Source organism: Musca autumnalis, unplaced genomic scaffold (assembly GCF_047663935.1).
Source record: "Musca autumnalis isolate F117 unplaced genomic scaffold, ASM4766393v1 scaffold_4, whole genome shotgun sequence".
In the NCBI taxonomy this organism is placed as follows: domain Eukaryota; kingdom Metazoa; phylum Arthropoda; class Insecta; order Diptera; family Muscidae; genus Musca; species Musca autumnalis.
In genome coordinates this window covers 69,559,988-69,576,156 of record NW_027411977.1, presented here as the reverse complement: position 1 = coordinate 69,576,156, position 16,169 = coordinate 69,559,988, and the positions used below count along the sequence as shown (strand labels likewise).

General features: G+C 36.8%; 1 protein-coding gene across 25 annotated transcripts in view; it reads right to left on the bottom strand.

Moving 5' to 3' along the window:
- The window catches only part of simj (transcriptional repressor p66-beta simjang), a 265,771-nt gene that overhangs the window by 16,116 nt on the left and 233,486 nt on the right, over window positions 1-16,169 (bottom strand). For 4 of the 25 annotated variants that reach the window (XM_073982397.1, XM_073982400.1, XM_073982401.1 and 1 more), the window contains exon 4: window positions 11,903-12,105. The exons of 16 other annotated variants lie outside the window; for them this stretch is intronic. The gene's annotated coding sequence lies outside the window, so the exon portion shown is untranslated. Of the gene's footprint in view, window positions 1-25; window positions 604-711; window positions 830-889; window positions 1,068-11,902; window positions 12,106-16,169 lie in introns of those variants that run through there. 5 more of the 25 variants (XM_073982385.1, XM_073982402.1, XM_073982384.1 and 2 more) reach the window with 5 other exon arrangements.

Genomic DNA, 16,169 nt, shown 5'->3' with positions numbered 1-16,169 from the left:
CACACGGGGAACACAAAGTACATACTAGTAGTAAATATTGTTTTGATTAGGCTGGTTTTTCTTCCAAAGATTTGCATTTACTTTTATTGCTTCTTCTTCTTCTTTCTATACACGTTAAACGAACGTTTTAATAAATTATGCTTGGGAAAAAATTACACACAACGTATAGAAACAGAAGGCGAAAGAAAAATGAAGAAAAATAAAAAAGAAGCACACACACACAATGGCAAAAATATCAAAGGTTTCTACGACGAACGCGGGGCCACGACGATGACAGCACAAAATAAAAAAGATGAACGAACGGGTGTTGTTTATCTGCCGGTTGTACGTCGTTATATGTGCAAGCAAAGAATGCTTATGAAAAACTGTCTTTTGTTGTTGTCCTGGCCAAGTGTTTATATTTTTTATATCTGTGATTCCTTGGTTGGGCAAACACTCTTCGATAACTCTCCATGCCCGAGTGAATCAGCCAAACCAAAAACTCACACTCTCTCTTGTGTTAATAGAGAGTATTGTCTTGAAATGTACGCTCTCTCATATTTAATTTAATCAAATTTCAAATTGGGTTGAGAGAGATAACCTCCACCACCACCCCCTTTGGAGAAAATCATTTATTTGCTTCTCATGAACGATTGTGCCACAGATTCATGTTTGTTTTCGTCTTTTTTTTATTATTTTTGTACTTGTTATTTGAAAAAGTTTATCACATACGACTTGTTCTTTTCCTTTGCAAACTTTCACTCCTCTACAGTTCGACGGACTAACTGATGTACTCACGACCGGCCTTGTCTGTAGCACGTTTTTACTCGGCAGACAGACAGTGGTTCTCTTTTCTTGGCCAAGATAATAAAATCAAAGAATTTCGTGTGTCGACGTCATTGCTACTCACAGTGGTTGGATTACAAACGATAAAGGTAATTAGATTTTATGTTAGTTTTCTTTGTTTCCTTTATTCGTGTTTGTGTTGATGTTTTTCTTCAGTTCGACGCCGTTCAGTTCATTTTGTATGTAATGTGTGTTTTTATTATTATTTTTCCTTTTATAATTTCTTTCCTTCCTTCCTTATTTCTTTTGCAATGACCTTGACACTGTAGAAAGAAATCATTCAACTCCCTGGCAATTAATTTTATAAAGAAATGAATGTGTGTCTTGTTTATTGTTGCTGTTGGAATTAATTATGTAGTTATGTTATGGCTGGATGTTCGTGTATGAGAGAGGCAGATAGAGTTGAAATGGAAAGAAACTGATATTCAATAACCAATAACATTGAATAGTCTAATGCAATGGTGGGCAAATTGCGAGAGACTCATGTATTTTTTACACTTTTGTGTGTGAGGCAGAGCATTTCTGCCCATCAGTGGTCTAATGCAGCAAGTGCATTCTTTTTTGTATTTGTACCATGGCACAATAATCAAGGTAGATGGTAGATACTTCTGTCCAATTGATCGAAATATGAAAATGATGTCATAGCGCAATAACGTCAAAAACAGCTGATAATCATACCCAGCAAAAAATTTTGGATGTTGTGCAATTGGAGTTATGATTTCACAACATCTTTCGATGTACTCCAACAGAGTTATGAAAAATGCACTCCGTTCGATACATTTTATAAGCAGTTGCTGTAGAGATCCCTATAGAAAAAAAAAAAAACAGTTGGTTGATCCCTACACATTTCTTCAAAAGATAAACTAGAGTGTATACATTTCGAAGAATTTGTATTAAATTAAAGAAATAAATAAAAATAAAGAAATAACAACATTTTTGCGGTAATTCGCGAGATGGAAAATTTTAATGGAGTGGAGTTGGAGTCCATGTCGAAAGCTGAACTAGTGATGGGAAAGCAACATAAAAAAACTTTATGATGATGAAAGAAAATCAGATGCGGTTGGATTAAATGGAGAACGGAGGAATTAAGCTCAAATGTGATTGAATTTAATGGAAACCTTTTTTTTAACCCACTTAGCGCCAAAAATTTTTTTTTTGCGAGAAAACTTAAATTTTTTTATGAAAATTATATTTTTGAGTCTTTTTAAGCATTTTTTATAAAATAACTTTTTTCTCTAAAACGTATAGTTTTCCTGCAATCCTGCCAAACACTTTGGAGGGTAATAAAGGTGTATCCTTACATGCCAACCCATTGGTTTTTGATTGAGAAAATACTCTTACTATATTCCTAACAAATCCCTGACTTTATATGATTCTAAAATTTATGATTAAATTTTTATCGCATATTTAATTTTTTCATCAAAAGTCGAAAACTACAAAAAGTCGATTTTTTTTAATAGCTTGGGTTTTAGGCCAATTCCTTGGAAATGCATAGCTCAAATGAATCTTTATAAGCGTGAAATGACATTTAACAGACAATACTATAACAGAATGCAAAAAAAACCCACAAGATATTCGAAAAAACCCGAGTTTTACGCAATTTCAATATGGCAATGCTGTTGAAAATCAATTGTCTTTTGTCCAATTTCCATGTTTAAGAAAATAAAAAAGGAAAGCAAATCAGCAATTTTCGCGTTTCTTCAAAATAAGTAGTGGTCTTTCGCGAGTAGAATAGCAGCTAATCGTTTTTCACGCCTTCTAACAAATCTCTTTTAAAAATTTTTATTTTCACAAAAAATGTCATTACCCACCATACCAATTCTATCGAAAATTATATCTTCTTCAAATGTTTTTTTAATTTTTTGCAATATTTTTATAATATTAAAAAGACTCAAAAATATCGCGAATAAATTTAGTTTATTTTTGCTTCATCGTGGTGAAAAGGTCAATGGTAGAAAGTGTATTTGTTTCGCATATTTTGGCGAACTTTTGTAAAGCTTTATGAAATGGTCTACTGGGTACAAACAAACAACACAAACAGCTGTTTCATAAATGCAGAAACTATCGTCTGTCAAGTTGAAAAATTAATTCAAATTATTTATTTATTTATTTCAAAATTCATACATGATACAAAGCCTCAATGGCCAAATAAACGTATCTCAAGACAAAAAACCTGAGTTATAAAATAATAAATTCAATTTAATGTACTTAAATATATTAATATATAACAATTAATTATTATTTAAATGCAGATATATTTTTTATTCGGCTCCCCAGCCATAAAATGTTAAAGAAAAACAAAAAAAATAAAAAATATATGTCCAAAGAGTAGTAACTCAACATATGCTGATTTTTAAAGAGTGGCATATATATATATATATATATATATATATATATATATATATATATATATATACATATATATCGATATACATATATATATATGTATAATAATAGCTGTGTCTTTTTACGTGATAATTTGTAATAATTATTACGAAATGTTACTAAATACTGTCTTTTTACACAAAAGTTCAGTAAAAGAGAGCGAAGTGAGAGAACAATTTTGACAGTTGTTTGCTGAGAACTTGCTAAAAGTTGCTGAAAGAATTTTTCCCAGCAACATTTAGCAAGCTCGATCAGCTGTTTTTTAAACATCTGCTACTGGTCGGCTGCTCAATGTTTATCTGATTTTTGTGGAAAAATACTCCAAAAATTACGATTCAGCCATATTTATTGACTATTTTATTAATATATTAATTATTTTTTACATATTTTGCTTAAAATTGAAGAATTTTTTCATTGCTTTGGAGTTAGTTTTTCTTTCATATATTGGCGCCAATGTTTTTGTTTTGGTAATCAACTGTTACCTTGCTAAAGTTTACTAAATGCTGTCTGTTTACTTTTTTCTCTATTTTCGTATCAAAGAGTAAAATCGCTCTTACTCTCTGAAAACAAGTTACTGAATAATTATTACTGAAAAAGTAAAAAGACACAACTATTATTGTTCAGGTAGCCCCTGAATGTATCTAAGGATTTTCAAACGAAAAGAATTATTGGTGTGAGAAAAAATACGTAGTTCTAGTGGTAAAAAGTTCCAAAACCGTGCAACTCTGATTAAGAAAGACCTAGAATACACATCCTTCAAAATCAAAGGAATAAAAATTTGGGGATTTCTATTAAAATGTAAAAAAGTAAATCTTCTCCTTAGGGCACTAGGTATACCATTCTTTATAAGATTATAAAAAAGCAACGTACAACGGTAATTTATGAACATATCGAAGGAGCAACCTAGAAACCGAATGACATGACCTGATACATGACTACTTCGAGGAAGATTAAACAAAAAACGTGTAATATTATTGACAATACACCTCAATTTGTCAATATTGGCGCCAATAGTACCAGAATACACCTCAAGTCCATACAATACTTGGGACATCAAAAGAGAATTAGCCAGTAATAACTTTATTCGGTGAGAAAGATATAAATTAGAACCATAAATCCTACGCAATATGCCCCAAACTTTACCAGACAAAGAATCAATGTGGCTTTTGAATGAAAGATCAGAATCGATAATTACTCCCAAGCATTTATGTTGCTGTACGAAATCAATTTTAGTGTGACCCAAGAAGATATCAATGGGTGGTAAAGAACAGTTATTATTGCAAAAAGCTAAAGCCTTGGTCTTAGAAGGATTGACTTTCAATAAGTTCCTTGTAGCCCAACGAACAAAACAATCTAAGTTTGAATTAATATTACATTCAAGCATGTTGGAAGCATCACGTGTACCACTAAAAAGCAAGAATATATCATCTGCAAAAATAAAAGTTGAACAACATGACGAATTCGTGTGAAGAGGAAGGTCATTCATGTATAAAATAAATAGAAGTGGGCCTAGAACAGACCCTTGCGGCACTCCAGAGGACAGGGGAAGGCAACTAGACTCACAACCATCCACTACAACAAACTGACTTCTACCATACAAGTAAGAAAAAATAAGTTTGCAGGCAGATTTAATTTTATTACAAGAGAGGAGAAATCAATAGAATTGAAGGCTTTGGACAAATCCAAAGATATAAGAACACTTAACATACCATCATTGATGGATTCACGAATAGAGTCAGTTAGCTGAAGCAACAAGTGGGTAGTGTTATGTCCCTGGCGAAAAGCAAATTGACAGTCATTTATCCGACTAGAACAGACTTCCAGCATTTGATTCTTAATGATATGTTCCATAATCTTAGATATGGCTGGTAAAATTGAAATGGGCCTTAAGTCATCCAAATCCCTAACAGATCTGGATTTGGGAATTGGCACTACTCGAGCTATCTTCCACACAGATGGGAAGACTGAAGAAGTTAATATAGTATTCACAAGATTCAAAATAAGATCCGAGATATACGGAAAAACCAGTTTAATGAAATATATCGGTATGCCATCAATACCAACAGATTTCGATCTAACCTTACTCATTGCTTCAATGAGCTCATCTTCATTAATACATCGAAATGAAAATGAGGAATCAAAATCAATGAAGTCATTAAAATTAACTAATGCACCATTAGACTCATCAGTAGCATTAGCAAAGAACTCATTAATGGTATTTACATCGATATTGATACACTCGCTCTCATTTCCCGCACAACCATGAGTCTTGAGAATCCTCCAAATCCTAGTAGAATCCATACTACCGTAAAGCTTTGTATAATGAAGTCTCCTCCCTTTGCGAATTACAGATTTAGCCTTATTCCTATATTTGCAATAGATTCGCCAGTTTTGCTGAGTTGGGTCTCTTTGGAATGATAAGAAGGACAAATCCCTCATCGAAGTAGCAAACCTGACTTCTCTAGACCCCATCCAAGGATCACCAGAATACCTTATTACCTTCCTCACTACAGGAACAAAGGAAAAAAGGCGATCAAAGAGTGAGCCAACGTAGGAACATTTAACATCCACATCAGCATTCCCAATAATTAAGTTTTTATCAAAAGACACAAGGAAAGAAAGTAACCCATTCCAATCAATGTTCCTATAATCACGGAGTTCAATAAAATCTGGTAAAGGATTATAATTAAAAGAGAGGGAAGCAAATATAAGCGCATGGTCGGAAATCGCAGGACACTGAACTTGATTTGTGTAGTCTAAAAGAGCGCAATCACTTACTAACATGAAGTCAATCAGAGATGTTGTCCGATTAGCTAAATCAAAGTGTGAAGGACTCGAGTTATGAGCGATACTCAGATTCATTCTAGTGCATAGTGACCGAAACATATTCGCCCACGAAGGATTATACAAATTGCAATTAAAGTCACCAACAGTCAATATATTAGTATATTCAGAAAAAATGTCACAATGACGGCTCTCAAAAACATCTATATTACCCGAAGGCAAATATACAACACCAAAAAGAAGTTTTATACTAGAAAATTGCAACTCTATGAAAAGAGACTCACAATGTTGAACTGAGGTTTTAAAAACACACTTGTATTGAAGACCCTTAGAAACATATATTGCAACACCACCACCTCTAGCAGATATCTGACGGTCATTACGACACATGTTAAAGCCTGGAATAGAAACAGCAGAATTTAATATATCAGATGAAAGCCATGTCTCAGAAATCGCAAAAATATCAAAGGTATTGTCCTTTAAAATACATTTTATCTCATCCAATTTAGTAGTTGGTTTTATGCTTCTACAATTCAAGTGAGCAATTTTAAAATTATTTTTATATGGATGCAATAAACTGTTTATGTAGGAGTTACCACATACTATTGGACCGAGATTATCGTTAAAAGACATCAAAAACATAGCAGATAGGGAGCCAAGTAAAGGAATATAAATGCGAGAAATTTTTGCAAACACGATTCATTATAAACAAAAATTCAATCAATAATACAGCTCATCGCATAAATTAAAAAAAAAGAGATCCTGTCCTGACCTAGGGACCCCCAACGTTTGGAGTGGGAACTACGTCACTGACGGTGCTGGCTGGCTGACATATCTGCACGGCGGTAGCTCAGTCTGTGGGGCCGCAGTTCTTGCCAGTGACAGTAGACCTCGTTAGGGTGGACAAAAAACTAAATTCCTATTGCCAGCTGGATGACATAAACGAAGCACCAATATCTGCACACTAGTATACTTTCTGTCGACAGAAGTTGAATGGTTAATCTGGCACTAATTAGGTGTTATTTGTGCCGGAGAAATTCCCTCCCCACCAAGGTATCCCTGCTCTCCAATAATCAGTGGGATACCCCTTACTTCTCCCACCTGCTATTAACTACGTTTTCTTACCTTTGTAAAAACTTAGTATGCCATTTTAAAAACTCTTCAAAATTTCATTCAAACATTATAAAATGTGGTTTTATTTGAGCCATTTTAACAAACAATCAAATTCATGCTACTATGAGGAAGGAAGAAGAAAAAAACATAATAATAAATATCATAGGAATTGCATGTATTAATCTAAACTGGAAAATTTGATGTTTAGCAGAAATTCAAAACATTGAGTAGATTTAGATAACAGCAATTTTCTTCTTTCTCGTTACAGCAACACCGACTGGACAAAAGGATGATGAAAGGCTCAAGGTAACTGGCTGCTGGCTTTTATCTGTAAGCTTTTCCCAATATGTAGGTATGTCTAGTGTTTATAGTATTAGCGTCATAATTACATTCCGGATTGTAAAAAACTAATAGTTATATTTTCTTTTCTTTTTCTTTCAGGAAAGGATAAACAACCGTCGCAGAATCGCCTTCACATTAACAAGGCGGGCAGAGTGAAATGATGTAACCTAACCCTGAAATGAGCTCAGTTCGGAGTAGGGGTACGGTACCCAACGTAAGGTAAGTAAAACTGACAACTAATCTCGTTTGTTTCTCCTTCTAATTTTGTATTTATTTTCTTCTCCTGAACACCACGGAATCTAACTATTTTGCCTGTCGTCCGTCTGTCTGTCCGGAGTTTCAACGTAATAAGTGTCTATTGGGAAATTATACCAGCGACATGCCTGTCTGGCCATGCCGTAAATCAGCGCCTCCCTCGTTGGATTGGATCCGCGATGAGTGTGGCTCAAAGAGTGTTGGTTTTCAAAAACTTTCAGTTTACGTATTTTTATTTTTATATGTTTAATAATTAGACATCTGTATGTACATCAGTGCTACATGTTTATTCGATCTTAGTTTATTTAAAATTTAGTTCATAAAATCTTTTATTTTAAAAATTGTTCTTTTTTATTTAAAATTTTCTTTCAGGGTTTATTTTCTAATTGTCTTTAGTTTTTATGTTTTATTTTCAATTTGTAGCATAGAGCTTTTTTTTATTCAATAAAATGCCCACTGAACATTAACATTGGTCTTTTCTTTGGTTCGGTAACATGAGCCACACATCCAATCTTCGTTCCAGGTGAGACAAAAAGGACAGATTTTCCTTCCTATCATTGTCATCATACCTCTTTTTCCCTCATTTTGTCATTTTTCTCCTCTCTACTTTATTTCCCCTTACTGACATATGACTCTGTTATACAAAACAGCTGTTTTGGTGAATACCAAAAACTGAATTCTTCTTCTTCTTACTTTCATAGTTAGTCATCTAAGTGTCGCACACCACAAACCCCACTATCCTGCTGATATCCTTTATCAAAGGATAGGAGGGAAAAAAGCGACAATAAATAAACTGATCATATTTTGTTTTGTTTTTGGGCCTGAATAAGATAGAGTTTAATATGGCACTCCTACACTGACATAGTCTGGCAACCCTCCAACTCATTTTTCCATTTTCCAACAAAAAAATTCAGGAAAACTATAAACATTTATTTACATTGATGTAAACCTGGTTTAACGTGATTATGCTCTGTGTAAACCTAGCGTGATTGAAATCATTAGTGCGATTTATAAAAATCAGATGGTGCGAACTACTCTAATTCCCAAATTGGCTCGTGCTATCAATCAATAGTGGCCACTAGTGTCATCAAGACTAGAAGAAGCAATCAGTTCGCGTTTTTTCTCGTATGGACGGACATATTATCGTGGGTGAGTTGTGTAAATAAATTTAATTTGAAGGTGAATTGTGTAAAATACGAATAATAGTTGAATAAATTAAACGGTATAATTACGTGTTTCGGGTTCGCGGAAAACATTTGAATCGATCGGTAAGGAAAATTGCATTAATGAAAAAGCTACTAGTGTGTGTGTGCGGCTACTATGAAAAGGCCGGCAAAAAAAATCTCTATGTATAAAACAAAACAAATGATGTATGAATGGCGGTGGAATCGTACAGGCGGTCGGCTGGTAATTATGGTAAGTGGAGTGTTAAAAAAAAAAAAATGCTAACTAGTAAATCGAATCGTGTATCGTGTGCGTAAAAAGTTGATAAAGTGCGTGAAAAGAAATGAAAGGAAGTTTCATTAAAACATACAGTGCGGGTTGGCGGGTTGTATGTGAATTCATTGTAAATTCTTACATGCAAAAAAGTATAATCTGGCGATTTCCTAGCCAATGAAAATTAAAGAAAGAATTCCCCTAGAAAGAAATAAATGAAATTTATTGGAAAAATTAACCTAACCTATAAAAGTTTATCAATACATGCATGTGTGTGTATGTGTTAGTGTGCAAATTAATGGTTGAATGAGAAGACGCTTCACTCGAAAAGTGCACTCATTCACCAAAAACGTGATTTTGGCGGAAATTCGAAAATAGTCCATGTAACTTCGAAGTAACGGCGATTGTAAGAATAGCAAACGGAAAAGAGAATAGAAATAGAGAAATGAATGAAGAAGTGAATATGAATCAAAAGAGAAAATCAAAATCAAAACAAATGGTGAAAAGATCTGGTGTCAAAATAGTGAAGAAGCAAAAGAAATAATTAATGTCAACAAAGCTCGAAAATGTAAACAATATAGGAAGAATAGTGATATTCGGTGAAAAAAATTGGAAATTCGGAAAAAAAAATGTGTGCTGATTATAATGAAAACCTTTATGGGCCAAGGAGATAATATGACCCTAAGGCCACTATTAATTGTCCTCTTTTACTATTGGATGGATTTGATAACACAAAATAAATTCAAAATAAAACTTTGAAGTTAAAAGTTAATAACAAGAAGGCGCTCTTTGAAATATAATGACCATTTCAAGCTTAAGTTAACCGGAACGCTATAAATCTTTTCGTAAAATCCATACTTTAACCAAAGAAGACTTTTAATAATGGGGGTGTGCTATAATTAACAAGGTCTAATCAAGGGCTGATCCTAATTTTCTTGTGAATGTGTCAATGTGTAATGTTTTGAAAAGAAATATGGAAAATACAAAAATCAAAATCGATTATCATAAGATTTGTGGAAGATATTCATATAATTCAACCATTATACCCCATTTCCGTAGTGTTTAAATAAATGGTTAACATGATGTTTCGTTCGATTCCCGTGTTTTTTATACGCCAATATTAATTTTGCTAATGAAAATAACATCAATACCTGATCAAATCGTAATGATTGGCTCAACAGAATAAAATCCGGGATTCCTAACTACAATGATCTCAAATCAGATAATCGGTGTCCAGATAAAATGGTGTATAAAGTGGTTTTATTTTGTCAATGTAATGAGAGTCGTGATTGTGATTACTGAAAAAAAAAATAAAATCAAAATTAACTGCCTGATCAATACCAATTTATGAATGAGGGCTGGTGTATACGAGTTTAGTTTTCTACTCCAAATAATCTTATAGAAATTGCTTGAAATCTGTGTTTTGAATAATAATTTAAAATTGTGTACCTTTTTAAGTTCGATAGCCAATAGAGAAAGTCTGTTAAGTGATATATTAGCATCGAAATGATTACCGATTGCTCCAACTGAAATAGTGATTGTGGTAATTACATGTTTCTTTCCTTTTTTCGCTACCTTGTGTTCTTTATAAAATTCTTGATATATCTAAAGGAGCGTTTTAATATTATTTGATCATGGATGGAAAATTGAAATGAAAATGGTTATTGTGCAAAACATATCGGGATTTCGAGCTGTATGTGTAAAGATCTGAATGGAAAGGGCTATTCCTTGGAGGTCTGCCCATCAAGGAAGATGAGAAAAGGTAAGAATTCCCATTTATCTATGTTGCCCCACAATCAAAGCACTCGATTCGAGATCATTCTAAGATTAAAACGAAACAAAATTGAAATGCATGCCGTATTATTCTGCCTATTTCCTATGGAAGGCTATCATTTTCCGTATCCTCGAATAAGCCTGTTGAAATTTCTTACTTGCGGTGTAATCTGTGGGACTCACATAAAGACCGGTGAAAGTTTAATGGCGAAATTTTATCCTTATTTAAATTTTTATCTAAAACTATGTAACTTTAGCAACGAATTGAAGTGTGTTTACATGTTTAATCTACTGGCGAGATTCATTCCGTAAATGATCATAGGAAGCACTGTGAGTTCCTAACACTACTGCTTACTTTCTTCATCCCAGGGTACCAATCACTAGAACCGCGACCCGTCCGAAGGTTGGATACGTTGTTCCTTCAAATACATTTAGGTGTACTTGATGTTGTCTTCCCTACCTTCAGACTTTCACTCCATAAATCGACCACTGACAGCTCCGCGACTCTGTACCGCAGTCCTAGCCTTGTGTCACTAGTTTCAAATGGGTACTGCTATTACACGCATTATGTAGTATATATACTATATGTATATATACAAACGTTATGTGTGTACGATATAAATACGGGACGGGTACATAAGGGTCAACGACAGTCACAAGCTGACTGCTCAGGAGTCGTAAATACAGTGCCGGTCTGCAAGCCAGGGAAGCTTATATTCGTACTCTGACCTCCCAATTCGGACGTCTGCCGATGTGTTCAGTGAAATGGCTCCTTTTCGGTGAAGAAATAAGTAGTTTTTTCCTGGAACTCAAAATTTCCGAAGATTGTCGAAATAGCCTATTGCTCTGGATTTGAATTCGATGATTTAGGATACTTTTACTGTTTGAATTATACACAGATCTCTCCTCTGATCTTGCTCACGACAGAAATAATAGCGCCACCCTACTAAAATACAACGACCAATGCTTAAAAGCCTTATATTGTTACCTATGGGTTCCTGTGGACTTCTCGTTAACTGCAATATTTCGTAGGTGCAGATGAAGCAATGCAAACAAGTTTCTCCTTTTCTATCCTGCAACAGTGAAACTGTCCCACACACAAGCACACAACCTGCCTTAAAGATCGGCAATAACGATTGCACGAAGGCTATGAATTGATGAGGAGGATCAAATGCATCGAAATCTTGGGATCTGGAAAAAAAAAATTTACTTATCGAAAGTTATCAATGATTTAGTTGTATATTATGTTATTGTTAAACGTCGTATTGCTTCTTCTGGTTATTGCTTAAGATCTCGAACATGATACACCCCTAGAGATTTCCCTTTCAGGTCCTCAATCTCATAAAGACAACTTCCAACTGACCGTAAAATCCTGCATTTTATAAACTTCTTACACAGTTTCGCGTTTATATTCTTACCGAAATCACTTAACTGGTGATTGCGGTGGTATACTTCCTGTCCCGGGATAAACCTAATTTTACGCGTTCGCACGTTATATTTCCGCGACCGATCCATAAAGCTTCTTTGTAGGTTCTTCTTCACTTCATTGCGTATAAGTTCTAGCTTCGAAGCCTTAGGAACAGCACTGAACTCGGGATCACTCATTATCTCTAGTTGTTTCGCTAACCTGTATACACTGCCATGTGTTATCATATTATTGCCGAATAAAGCAAAGTAGGGTGTCATGCCAATTGATGAGTGAACCGATGATCGAAGAGCGCATTCTATGGCAGAAAGATTCTCGTCCCAATCGCGTTGGTCCTCTTTGAGATATGATCTTATCGCTGCTAGAATGGATTGATTCACCCTCTCAGACTGGTTGGCTTGTGGTGAATACAATCCCGTCTTGAAATGCCTTACCCCATAGGACTGTAAGAAGCTTGTGAAATCCTTACCAACAAATTGTTGTCCATTGTCTGACATCAGCACCTCAGGCACCCCGAACTTATGAAACACTTCATCCATTAGAAACTTAATCACGTTACGCGACGTTGCTTTGGACATTGGCTTCAACAACACATATTTCGTGAAGTGATCGAGTACTATGAATATGTATGAGTTATTGGCCTTTGATCTAACATAGGGTCCTAAGAAGTCTACGTACACTTTTTGAAACGGGCGTTCGAACATTACAGTGGACTCCATGGGTTGTTGCATGTTCCGGTAATTTGCTTTGGCTTCTTTGCAGGTTTCACAGTTGCTTACAAAATCTCTCGTCTGTGCATTCATATTGGGCCAGTAGTAAAGCTGTTTCAGTCTTTTCAGAGTTTTATGGTATCCCCCATGCGCTGCTGTTGTTGAATGGTGGGCTTTTCTGATAGCTTCCGAAGTCAAACCGGCTGGTACCCAGAGCTTCCAAGTAAAATCTTCATGCTGAATGTCCACAGTAGTTGGGACCGTTTTCTTGTAAATGTATCCTTCTCTGACTAGCAGATCCGGTAACGATTCTTGATTCTGCTGGATAGTCTGAATTTTTGCCATATAGTCTTCACTTTTAAAATCTTCGGACATTAGGTCAACTACGCTTTCCATATGGTCCACCAGCTCCTCCAAGTTGTAACGGGACAGTGTATCTGGCACCACATTTTGAATACCTCGGCGATGCTCTATATCAAATGAGTGGCTTTGTAAGAGCAGGCTCCACCTGGCTAGACGTCCACTCAGTTCCTTGTTTGTCATCAGCCATTTGAGCGATGAATGGTCGGTAATCACCGTAAAGGGCATCAACTCGATATATGGACGAAACTTTTTGATGGCCATTACGACCGCCAGACACTCTCGCTCGGTTACCGAGTAATTTTTTTGAGCTGATGTCAGCTTTTGCGACATATACGCCACCGGATGCTCGCCCCCATCTTCATCTTTCTGAAATAGGACCCCGCCAATGCCTAGATCCGAGGCATCACACTGCACAAAGAAGTGCTTGCTAAAGTCCGGGTGCTGTAATACCGGGCTTTGTGTCAGGGCAACTTTAAGTTTATCGAACGCCTCCTGCGCATCTTTTCCGAATTCAAATGTTCGACCTTTCTTCAGCGTGGCGAAAATTGGTGCTGCTAAGGTGGCATAATCGGCTATAAAGCGGCGGTACCAGCCGGTCATCCCTGTGAATCTTCGGACTTGCCGCACATTTTTCGGGTACGTACATTCAACAATTGCTGCAATTTTTTGAGGATCCACCTTCAACTGGCCTCCACCCACGATATATCCCAGATAGCGTAGCTCACGGAAGCAAAATTTTGACTTGCCCACATTGATGGTCAAATTAGCTCTCTTCAGATGATGTGCAACTTGTGTAAGAAGGTCGATATGCGTCTCGAAGTCGGGGGCTACAATGAGTAAATCATCGAGATACACGAATACTCTCTCCCGCATATGTCCAGGGATGACCTTATCCATCAACCGACATAACCTTTGGGCCGCATTACACAGCCCAAAAGGCATGACGGTATAATGGTATAAGGGTCTCCCCGGGACCGTGAAAGCCGTCTTCTCTCTGCTCTTCATCTCGAGCGGGACCTGCCAGAAGGCATCCTTTAGATCCACACTCGAGATGTAGTGCGTGTCTCCTAGCCTGCTGAGCAGACCCTCGATGTTTGGGAGAGGATAGGCATCCTTGACAGTCAGGGCATTGAGCCTCCTGGCGTCCAGACATAGCCTGTTCTTAGTACCTTTCCGCACCAAGGTTACAGGACTATTCCAGGGACTCTGGCTTGGCTCAATGACCTTCATGTCCAGCATCCTATCCAACTCCGCAAACATGAGAGCCTGGACTGCAGGAGAGACGGGATAGTGCCTCTGTTTGACAGGCTCTGCATTTGCGGTATCGATAATGTGCGTCTCCAGTTCCGTTTTACCCAATCCTAGCACAGCGAACGACGGAAAGAGCTGTATGACCTCTTGCAGTTTCTTTCTGTTTTCCTCGGAGAGGTTGTGGGCGATTGGATCGACTGGCTCCGCTTCGGCTTCGTCCTCTATCGAGAGGCATTCTACGGCGGCTAATAACTTAAATGCGCGCATAAAATCAATACCGAGGTAAAGAACTCTGCCTAAAGTAGGGACTAAAAAAAATTCAACTTCTCTCTCTATTTTATTCAATCTAATATTGGCTCTGATCCTACCAACTACTTGATGGGGTGTGCCATCGGCGGTTCTAATCAGCGACCTATACGGAAAGATTGGTATACCTTCTCTATCGGCCAACTCCACTGCACCTTTACCCAGGCAGGTAACTGTAGCACCACTATCTAAAAGGCCTTCGACTTCTGTGCTCCCAATCTTAATCCTGGCATACAATCGGGTGTCTTCGCCTTCATACAACATAGCCTCATCTATCTGACGCCTAAGGCTCTTCCTTGCCTTGAATCTTCTTCTGGCCTTCTCTATCCTTTTCCGCCAATTCTTATTACTAAAATCCAATACACATTTCTTAAACCTAACATTTACTCCTATTTTGTTTGCTTCTGATGCTTCATCAAATCCAATCTCCTTACTAACTAAATGTTGTTCGCAGACTTCATCGCGCTTACTAAATAATTCACTTCCTTCGCCTTCGCGGCCCTTAATATCTAATTCATTTCCTTCGCCTTCATGGCACTTAATATCTAATTCATTTCCTTCGCCTTCATGGCACTTAATATCTAATTCATCCCCTTCGCCTTCATGGCTCCTAATATCTACTTCATTTTCTAGTACTCCATTAAAAATTCTCCTCCTAGCCGTCTCATACTCGCGTAGACGTATATGCCAGGGTCTTATTTCCTTAATTCTACCTAAACGATTCTCTGTTGCTACCACTCTACTACCTCTATTCTCCAAAACCCTGACTTGAACACACTCCTGCTCTTCATGCTTCACTTCTGGGGATGCGATTGAGCCGGACGAGTTATCCCCTTCATCGTGCCGGACTGCCGGTTTCCCTGACACTTCGGGCAATTGGGCTTAGTCACGTTTTCCAAGCCGCAACCATAGCAGAAAAGATTTCTTTTGGTCGATGGGCACTCAATGAAGCCATGTCCTTTCTCTTTACAGTTCCAACATACGTAGTTGGCCTGTCTGGATATTGCATCCACCTCAAGCTCCTCCGGAACTTCATATTCTAACGCGTTAACTCTGGGATTATATGCTTGCCGGTGTATCTGCGAGGCTTGCCTCTGATTCGCTAATAATTGCTCGGCTTTCCGACACTCCTCCCGGAAATGCTGGAGCCCGTAAATCTTCATGGGAAAGACCAGCGAGGCCATGGACGGCTTCAAATT